We start from the raw sequence: 10,355 nt of genomic DNA, 5'->3' as shown, positions 1-10,355 counted from the left end.
AAACATTTGAAAAGTTCTGAAAGTCATTGAAATATTAAACAGTGTACTGGTTACAGGTCTGAGAACAAATACAAACCATATAGTTCCCCATGTACACTCACTGTTAATTTTTATCTTAATCTTTCATTAATATTCATCTTAATGTTTACGTATACAATTACATTTACCTATCAAGCTGCAGTCTAGTGTAGGATTTATGATGCTGCACTCATGTTAAAATGAGGGAATCAATATTTAAAATAAAGGCTGTTTTTCAGAAAACCTAAAGATAAAACTCAGGGATGATCAGGGTTTATTTAACACACCAGAGACAGATAAATAGAGCAAAAGGTGATTTGTACTGTAGTTGGAAAAATTATTTATAATTTATACAGAATAAACTTCCAAATAGCTGGTTTAATCTTCAATCAACTATAACCATTTCCAAATAAATTTATTAAATTCATTACAAAATGTCCACGTGCTGATAAAGATCCCACACCAGTAATAATAGTCCAGTTCAATTTAACCAGTTACCAATCCAAGAATCAACAGACTGAATCAGTCATTAGCAGTGTTTCACCTACCTTACATGTTTTAAGTCAGGGGTGTCCAAAGTCGGTCCTCGAGGGCCCGCATCCTGCACATTTTAGTTCTCTCCCTGCTGGTAGTAAAAGCAGGGAGCCATAATATGATCCAGGTGTGTTAAACCACGGAGAGAATTAAAACATGCAGGATGCTGGTCCTCAAGGACTGACTTTGGACACCCCTGTTTTAAGTGTTTCCCTTCTGCCTCACCTGGATTTAATCTGTGGATGATTAACAATCTTCTGCACTTCTTGATGGCTGCAGACTGTCATGCAATAATCTAACTCAGTTGTTCTGGAACAGAGACACATCTAAGCATGTCCCTAAGCACATCATAATAAAAAATGAAAAACAAGTGATTACTATCACAACAATTTAAAGCCCACCTGGAGCAGCCAGCCTTACACTTCCTTGTCCACCACATGCTCTCCCAGATCAAACAATAGGCCCCGCCCTATTTTAAAAACTCAAATCTCACTAAATTTTGCAGGATTTTATACTTAGGTCTGGAGCAGTGGGCAGGATGAAAATAATACAAAATGAGACATGACCTCAATTATTAAAAATATCTGTTTTGCCCCAAAATAACCAGGATTACTATGGGCACAAAACAATGCCCTTATTTTTCAATAAACACATTTAATACCAAAGTAATATTGAAAAACTTACCATAAACTGCTCAGAGGATAATTCAATTCAGAAGCTGGTTGCAAACAAGCCAGCAGCAAAGTGGCTGTTTGGTTGGGACAAACCACTAGTGTAAAAATGGGGGATTCAGACTGTACAACTCCTAGTAGAGACTTGTAGATGTTTTTGTGTCTACACATTATGCACAGTCAGTAATAATATTTACAGACAAGTAAGAAAATGTACAGAAAGGAATCACAACCCACTGTTCTCAATRTGTAGTGCGTAATTTGAAACATGATTAACCCCCACTTAGTAATAAAATGTTCTGACCCAGAGCTCAAGGATGGGGGGAGGGAAGAAGGGAAGAGAGGGAGTAAAGAGGTGAAGGCTGGGAGGAGCAGGTGGGTGTGGGGAGTTTTGGGCGGGAGTAGGGGGAGATGAGAAGGTGATGAGGGGTGCAACAAACTGCACAGATTGCACACATGGAGGCCTTAGTCCAGGGGTGGGCAATCCTGGTCCTCGAGGGCCGGTGTCCTTCAACTCTTAGATGTCTCCCTGGTAGAACACACCTGGACCCAATAGCTAAATCACCTCCTCTGTTTGACTCAGGTGTGTTGAAGGATAGACACATCTAAAAGTTGCAGGAGACCCTCGAGGCCTGGAGTTGTCCACCCCTGCCCCAGTCCCTGTCGCAGGCTCGATTCCCGGCTTTGGCTACCTTTGCTGCATGTCTTCCCCCTTTTCTCATTACCCCCTTTCTTCTCAATTAACTATCAAATAAAGGCCACTAGAGCCAAAAAAATCTTTAACAAAATAAAATGTGAATATTTAAAACCCTCACCTAAAATTAAAATTGTTTCACCCAGAGCCCAAGGAGGAGGGGAGGAGAGAGGAAAGGGGGAGGAGATTGAGGGGTAGATGGGCCCAGGTGGGTGGTGGGGGGAAAGGGGTGTGTGTAGAGGGGCGTGAAAAACAGCTTCCATTGATTGAACATTTAGATCACGAGTTCTACCCCAAATCTTGTCCTCAAGGCAAACTGACCTGCGTGTTTTCATTTCAGCAAAATCTCGTTAATCAAACATCAATTAAAATCATGTGTGCTGAATTAGAGAAATGCCTAAAACTTGCAGAGCTTGGAGGACCAGTGCTGAAACACACTGGATTCACTTTGAGTTTACTTGAAATAATTAAGTCCTATACGTTTATATCCCTTGTCTGACACAATGACTCAAGCTTACCAGGGACAGATTCCCTGGTAAGCCACTGTGGCTCTGTGGTTAGAGCAGTTGTCTTGTGGTCGGAAGGTTGACGGTTCAATTCCAGCTCCCTCCTGCGAGGGAGAAATTGAGTAGGATGATTATAATATATTGAATTGGTTAAACTTAATAACTTAAATTTGATAAATTCAGTTGGATGAACTTATTTGAATTGCTTGTTACCTACAGAAGCAATTCAATTAAGTTGGTTCAACTATTTTCTTTTTAGAGTGTGTTTTATAGTTGATCCACCGTCCTTTGTCGATTTCAACCAAAAATCAACTATTAATCAGACCTTGGCATTTCAGTCATCAGATTTCAACCACAAAACAACATTGATTCAAGACACAGTTTCAACGGTTTGATTGGATGATTGTTTGATGGTTGATCCACTGTCATTTGTCGACTTAACGATTCTAACTACTTTTCAATGTTGATTTAACATCGTGTGCTATCTGGGGAGTTTGATTCCCAACCCAGGGTCTTTCTGCATGGAGCTTGCATATTCTCCCTGTGCATGTATGGGTTCTCTCAGGGTACTCCAGCTTCCAGTCCAAAACCCTGACTGTCAGGTACATTTTTTTTCTCCAAATTCTCCTTAGATATGTGTGTGCATGGTTGTTTGTCTCTGTTTTGCCCTGTGACAGACTGGCGACCTGTCCAGGGTGTACCTTGCCTCTTGCCTGAAACGTTTGCTGGAGATAGGCACCAGTACCCCTCCCGGCCCCATTTGGGATAAGGGTGTAAGAAAATGGATGATTTATGAAGACATCCGTTTTGTGAAAATGCTAACATATTTGCCCAACCACTAATCTGACATACAGTTGTGGGCACACTTATGCTAATCTGCTAATAGCTGAGCTAATTTTTCGAATAGCGCGTTAACAATTTAGCAAATTTTGAAAACGTTTAGCACATTTAGCTTCCCTCAAATGAATTATAATTTATTTGGCTGTTTTGTACATTTTCAGTCAGATAAAGTTCGACATCTGTATTAGGGTTTTGGTTTTCGACTGTTAAGAATTGTTCAAGTAGTTAGACATTTATATTTATGCTCTTATTTTGAAAAGGGTGAAGACCGCTTAGCTGGCAGTTCCATTTCCTCTTCTCACCTTCTCTTTTTTTTCCATAAAACTTTATTGAGCTGATGGGAAGTATACAACATGAAGTTTACAGCAGAGTATAACACTTATAACCAGGGAGTTAATTAAACAAATTCATGCAAAAATCCACAAATATAAACTGTTCTGAGATTCTCCTCATGTTTTCCACCCTTGACGTTTGTTGTGTACTCAGAATGCATTGCTGCAGTCCGACAGGCTATTGTAAACCAGTCCAGTGGCACGTTTTTCACCAGTGCATCTAAAGATATGCATTAGGGGAAATCTATTAATATCAATTTAAGCAATATAAATTTTGTAAAGAACTGCTTGGGCTAACTAATTTCTCTCTCAAACACTAGCCAGTTGCCATCAGCAAGGCTTGATGAAGATGTCTTTAGTAATTTGTTTGGCAGCATTTTGGGTTTCCAGTAAGAATCATAACTGGCAACAGAGCGACAAAAAACACGAACCGTATGTAAGGACTGCAAGTTGTTCAGACGCTGAAGGAGGCAGAAGGCATCGCTATAACAACCGACTGCTGGACATCTACAGGTATGCTGAGCTACATCCCAATCCTACCGCAGCCTAAATGGGTAATTATCTTATGCTTCAACATGTATAGTTGAAGAACTGAGCCAAGGTCGAAGTCTGGATAATATGGCTGAAGGACTTATCACTAAGATTTTCATGTCAGTCAATGTCAATAATTGTTGATTTGTTTTTTGTTTTAAATATTTGAATTTCTGCTGAGCGGGTGGCGTTATCTTTCCCTTTTTATCCAGTTTTTACTCCATGATGTTTTTTATTTAAAAGCAGTTATGAGGCATGATGGCGAAATCTGAAAGTGTTCTGTGAAAGTTACTCAACAGGTTTTTGCTATGTAACCAAAGAGTAAGTTGATACTCACAAACTTGTTTAGCTAGCTGTGAGAGATTAAAGCCTTTCTTGTGCCTTCATACCCCAGAATGCTGTGTGGTTCTGGGTCAGAGTTCGGTGAATATTCACTATGTTGAATATTGAATTGTCTATCAGAGGTATTATCTACTGATATTAATCACGTCTATCGGGATAGACGTGATTAGATAGAGTGTTAATGATTTCTTGTCCAGTCCTAGGTCAAAGAGATTAAATTAAATCAGAAAAAGAAAGACATCAGTTTGTTCAATTTGTAGCCAAATCAATAAGAATGCTTAAAGAAATCTGATACTTGAAGTTTTCTTGAAAGTAGTATTATAATCTCGTCCCGTCTTGTACTTGTGAACTCAATGTTGTATCTTGTCTCATGAGTTCTATGTATTCCCACACCTGTAATAATTACTCATCTTGATTCTTTACTACAGATTTTGCTGTTTATGGTAACAACTAGTAAGTGAAGGTCATATAAAGCTCAAACTCATAACCACCGATCCTTACTACAGTCAAAATGCACTACCAGTGGCCCATCTGTCCACCTACAAACAGGAACTGTTGAGATTCGTTTGTTTTCTATAGACAAAGATTCAACTCTTTGCTCATGTGGTCATACATGTGTTTCCACGATGGAGCAACTCCACATTGTCACTCAACTGTACAACCTCATCGTCAGCAAATTAGACCAGAAACGTGGTCTAAACGTCCCTGACTCAATGTAGTTCAGATCTCCTTTAGGTCAAAGAAACTGACCAATTCTTTAATAATGTGCTCCCAGCTATATTTAGGTTTACTTTTACATCTGCAATGGATGGATCTAGGGGTGGACTGTTTAAAACAGGAATGTAAACTCCAGATGTGTAGACATGTGGTACTTTGAGTTCAACTATGCAGCTTAGTGTGAGGATTACACATGATGACGTCGTTTTCTGTGCATCACACAATCATGATCCCAGCGAACTGTTTCAGTGTCGAGTTATGTAATCTCACATTTACAATGAGAAAGATAGACATCTTTATCTGTCAGCTTAAAAGCACATTATTATATGATGAAGAAAAAACTCCAGTATGTTAGGGGAACATACAAGAGAACTGTTGCATCTCTGTTTCAGGGTTCCATTTCTACTCTAGTGTTCTGATCAGGCATTGGTTCCTGTAGTTTGTTTCCACATGAAGAACTCTCATTCCAGAAGAGATTTGATTCGCCGTACCTCCTAAATTTGGTGTTTAGTGACACCAAACTGACACCTGTTTCCATCTATTTTTGCAACCAAGTGCAACATGCAAGAAGAGCATAATAGTAAGACGACAGATGATCTGCATTGCTGCCCATGCCGCTGCCATGCTTGTTGTTTGTTTGGCTTCAGTTTGACCAACCCGTGGTGACATCATGGTTTGCGTTGAAGAACCGTTTAGTGTAGGACTGGAACCAGATTTGGCACTTGGGAACCTCGTTCTTCTGATGGAAACACGCGACTTGTTCACTGGTTCAGGAACCAGAAAGAGCTCCAGAGTGCATTGATGGAAAAGCACAAAGAGTGAAAACTACCTTTGTTCCTGAAAATGTTTGCTGCAGTGGAAATGTACCTTTTGTCTCAGACAAGGTCACAAAACCTTTGGCATTGACAGCAAGAGAAAACTACATTTTTTCCAATAAAGCTACATTCACCAAAATTTCTATCAACGTCTCAATTGTAAAATGTTTATTTTACAAGGCAAAAGTTATCAGCAGAAACTGAACACAAACTGCATGGCTTCATTCACCTCCTCTGTTGCCATCGCTGAACTACAACCACAGGCAGACTACAAACTCAAAACTCAATTTCATCATTCACAACTGCTCCTCCTGTTTGCTGGATTGGCCAGGATGAAATGCATACTTCAGTGTCCCTTAATAAAAGGACACTAAAGCGTAAAGAAGTCCTTGAAGTATTCCCCATTTCAGACTTTTGTTGTGATGCACCAATGTACTCTATTTAGAGCAGTGTTTCTCAACCTTTTTTGGGCCAGCACCCCCCTAGCCTTTATCCAGGTCCCTCACCGCCCCCACAAAAGAATTTGTAGGCTACGTTGCACTGACTATTATTTTATTATTAATTTTACTATCACTATTGTAGATGTTTTGATTTTTATGCTTGTTTCTGTATTTATCATCAAAAATAATTTCCCAGAGAACAAAAAGTCATGGGAATAGAAATTCTTTTTACAGGTGTCTACGAACAATACAATGAATATTCAAATTAAAATTGGTAGGCCTAACAGCAGCCAATCAGAGTGGTTGTTAAATATTCCACAAAATGAGCAGATAAAAGCTGTTCAACATGCCAGTTTAAACTTTTAACTATTTGCAAACGACTGAGCTCTGCAACATTAAAACACGGATAGAACTGTAACTACATTAATCATAGCTCTTCTTCTTTTCAGTGTTTCTGTCAGTTTCTGGTGGTGCAGCTCTGTGCTGCCATCAGGAGAATGGGACATCAGAGTATCATCTATAAAACTTCACCCTCATGGCATTTATTGTGAAAACCAGAGCTTTCAGTGGAAAAACAAAAGTTCCAGATCCTTTTAATACCATACAAATTTGAGACAAATACATGGATTATATCTTTATATATACCTGTCTATTGATTATAGATTAATAGTTTTACTGGACAGAAATTACAAAGAACAAATCTGGTTCTTAATCAAATCCTAATGAGTCAAATTCAAAGTGTCATGGAGTCACTGAATACCACCATGACATTTAACACTGACATGAAAAAGAATATTGAAGAAATAAATATATCAAATCTAATTAAAAACATAAATATGTGATAAGTTATTTACTGCTATGGTCTGTAAGATATATTTATTCTCAGTATTAGATATGGTCTCAACAAACCCATGACACTTCAACAATATTATTTTACCTTTTATCTGAAAATAGTGTTTTTTTAACACCCTAAGGTGCAGGGCCGTCGTGAAACGTATCGATGGGGAAAAGGCAGACTGACACAAACCTTTTAAACCAATGGAAACAATTTCGGTATTCTGATTGTTGAAATTTAAAAGTGCTGTGGTACTGTTGTTCTATCCCCCCGTTTCATACCGGACCACTTACAGCACCGGTGTTAACGCTATAAAATGAACGCTCTCTATCGCCCCCGAGAGGGGGCGCGCCCCACCCAGTGCATACAACCCAGTGCATACAACACGAACGCTGTATGCACTGGGTTTTTACCTTAGAACGGCCACGTCTCTGTTATTCCTCTGTCAATTTGATACAGTAGGGGCACTGATACACTGCCCATATCTGTGTCCTCTGTCACTTTTATCAGCAGTTAAAACTGTTTAATCAATTGTTAACGTGTGGTAAACTGTTTTTCCGAGCCGCCTTTAAACACAACATGAGCGCTACGACCTGTGCGGCAGCAAAGGAGACCTGCTGGTGCTGTGCGGAGCTGCACATGTTTGTTAGAATCATGGCAGCAAACCAGCAAAAACGCAAAGAACTTTTCACAGTATTCCCCCCAAACTAACAGACTGTTTAGTAAAGCTGTTTGATGCAGGTAAAGTTAGCTAAAAGATGACTAGCTAGCTAATATCAATACAGCACCTTAAGCTTGTCAACAAGTAGCTTATAGGCAAAGTTGTTGTCTATGTTCAGCTACACAGATTCATTTTGCCCCCCAAAAAGTTGATTCCCCCCGTTTGTCTGGAGCCAGGCTGAGTATAACAGTGAGTCTCTAAGAATCCACCCCCCCATCCCCTTCACTCACCACCAGTGATATCACCAGTGGAGGGATTTCTTTATTTAAATGGGTTCATTTTTCAGAGGGATACAAAGTGAGGGTATCGTGATTTTAATAATTGCATGTTTACAAGAGAGATTTTCTGTTGTTCTTCCATGGAAGCGGGCAGCCTTTAAACGAAAATAAAACACTTTTTAATTTAAGTTGCTGCTTAACATGATCACAGAACTGGCAAAAAATACCAGTCAAAGTGAATCTCAGCAACGTCATCAACGGGTGTAACGCTGAACTGAAGCGCCGGTGAAGCTACTAGCAGGAGCGGAGCTGCGCCAATAAGCTACAAACACTGAAGAGAAGAAGAGCTGCCATCTATATCGTTGCAGCCAAGCATGATTTAATGTTACACAATACAGTTTTACCAAGTTGCTCAAAGTCTAAACTGGGATTGTTGTGCATTTAAGGTGTAAAGTTTACCTTCCCCCAACGCCCCCCAAAGGCATCTCAGCGCCCCCCTTTTGTAAAAATGTCCGCCAGCGCCCCCTGCCGTCCTCAGAACCCCCCCTGGGGGGGTGGTACCACCCACGTTGAGAACCGCTAATTTAGAGGAACATTAACACTGATCTGATTTATTGGATCATAAACCTCTTTCCTGCAACAGGGGCGTGGTAAAGGGGTGAAAAGTGATGACAATTCTAGGGGCCCTGGCCATTAGGGGGCCCTCCACAATGTAATTATTTATATATTGTTCATAGAAATAAAATAAAAATTGGGGCCCTGTCAAATACAAAATTAATCATATTGTATTTTCAAAGATTGTTTTTAGCAGTAAAAATTTAATGTTACCCCTCCCAGACCAAAAGACATCCGTTTTTGCCCTGAACTCCCCCCTGGGTCTGCATGAAATGGTTTGTTCCTGCTTGGAGCGCTTGAGAGTGACGCTGACAGAAGAACTGTAGAAAGGGGTGTAGAAGAACTGCAACACGGAAAAAGTTTTCTAATATTTCCAATTACCTCTTTCCTAATTCTCTTCTTTTTGCCACACAGCACTGAATCCAGCTATAACAGCTTCTTGTGGAACCACAAATGGCGGGAGATCTGATGATGTCACATTCTACACCGTCTGATGGAAGAGTTAAAGATGATGAGGATTTAAGCCGAAGGAGGCTCTGGGGCCCTTTTTAACAACCAAACTGTAGATGAATTTCTTGAGTGCACTGAAACAAACACACACACATACATGCAGACACACACATACAGGAATGGAATAGAAATAGGTTTGCTCTGGGAACCTCTCGGGGCCAAAATGCAGCTGGCTGCAGAGTAAAATGATTCCAGATCCCCTCTGAGCTTCTGCCCAGGAAAAGAAGCTGAATTTAGATTTGGATTCTACTTACTGCTTTGCTGGGTCATGGTGCTGGACACACGCACACACACTGGGTCATGGTGCTGGACGCACACACGCATGCACACAGAGAGACTGAACGGCATGGATTTATCTCTCTCTGTGGGGCCTGAGGGAGCGATCTTAGCCTCTTAATGATGACGGAGGCAGAGTGATGGATTTACTGTGGTGAGCCGGCCTTGATGGACATGCTCACTGCATCCAAACACACTTAGCAGAAACAGCCTGTTCAAATCAATACATGTCTATCTGACGCACCAAGTACCTGCTTCTCTGCTTTTTGATACTTTTGTGATTCTGGAAAAAGATGAAGTCCGTCTAAGAAGTGGGTCAGCTCCTCTGGCAGACCTCTTCATATTGCAGATAACGGTGAACATGGCTGCAAAAATCAACAAGTTCATCCAACACGTGATTGTGCGTGTGTGTTGGGGGGGATTATGGAGTCCTGGTAATGGTGAGATTAGAGATGCAGAGCTTTGAAATGAAAACATGTTTTCAGAGTCGGTTCCTCCAAGTGGAACTTCCTGTTCATCAGTTTTCTATTGCTTCGGTCCGTCTAAACCTCTCACCTGCTGTCATATTACAAAGTGATGTGTATTTATGAATCAAAGGAAAATGGAACATGGTTTGAAAGATTTTTTTTCTCTTTACATGTAGAAATCTGAAAAGTGTGGCCTGTTTTCATCTTCAGCCTCTTTAATGACACCCCAGAAGAATCTAGTAAATTTGGCTTTTTTTTAAACAATGACAATCT

The sequence above is a fragment of the Poecilia reticulata genome, linkage group LG2, assembly GCF_000633615.1.
Source record: "Poecilia reticulata strain Guanapo linkage group LG2, Guppy_female_1.0+MT, whole genome shotgun sequence".
Classification (NCBI taxonomy): domain Eukaryota; kingdom Metazoa; phylum Chordata; class Actinopteri; order Cyprinodontiformes; family Poeciliidae; genus Poecilia; species Poecilia reticulata.
The sequence above is the reverse complement of the archived record's forward strand: the minus strand, read 5'-3'. Positions refer to the sequence as shown.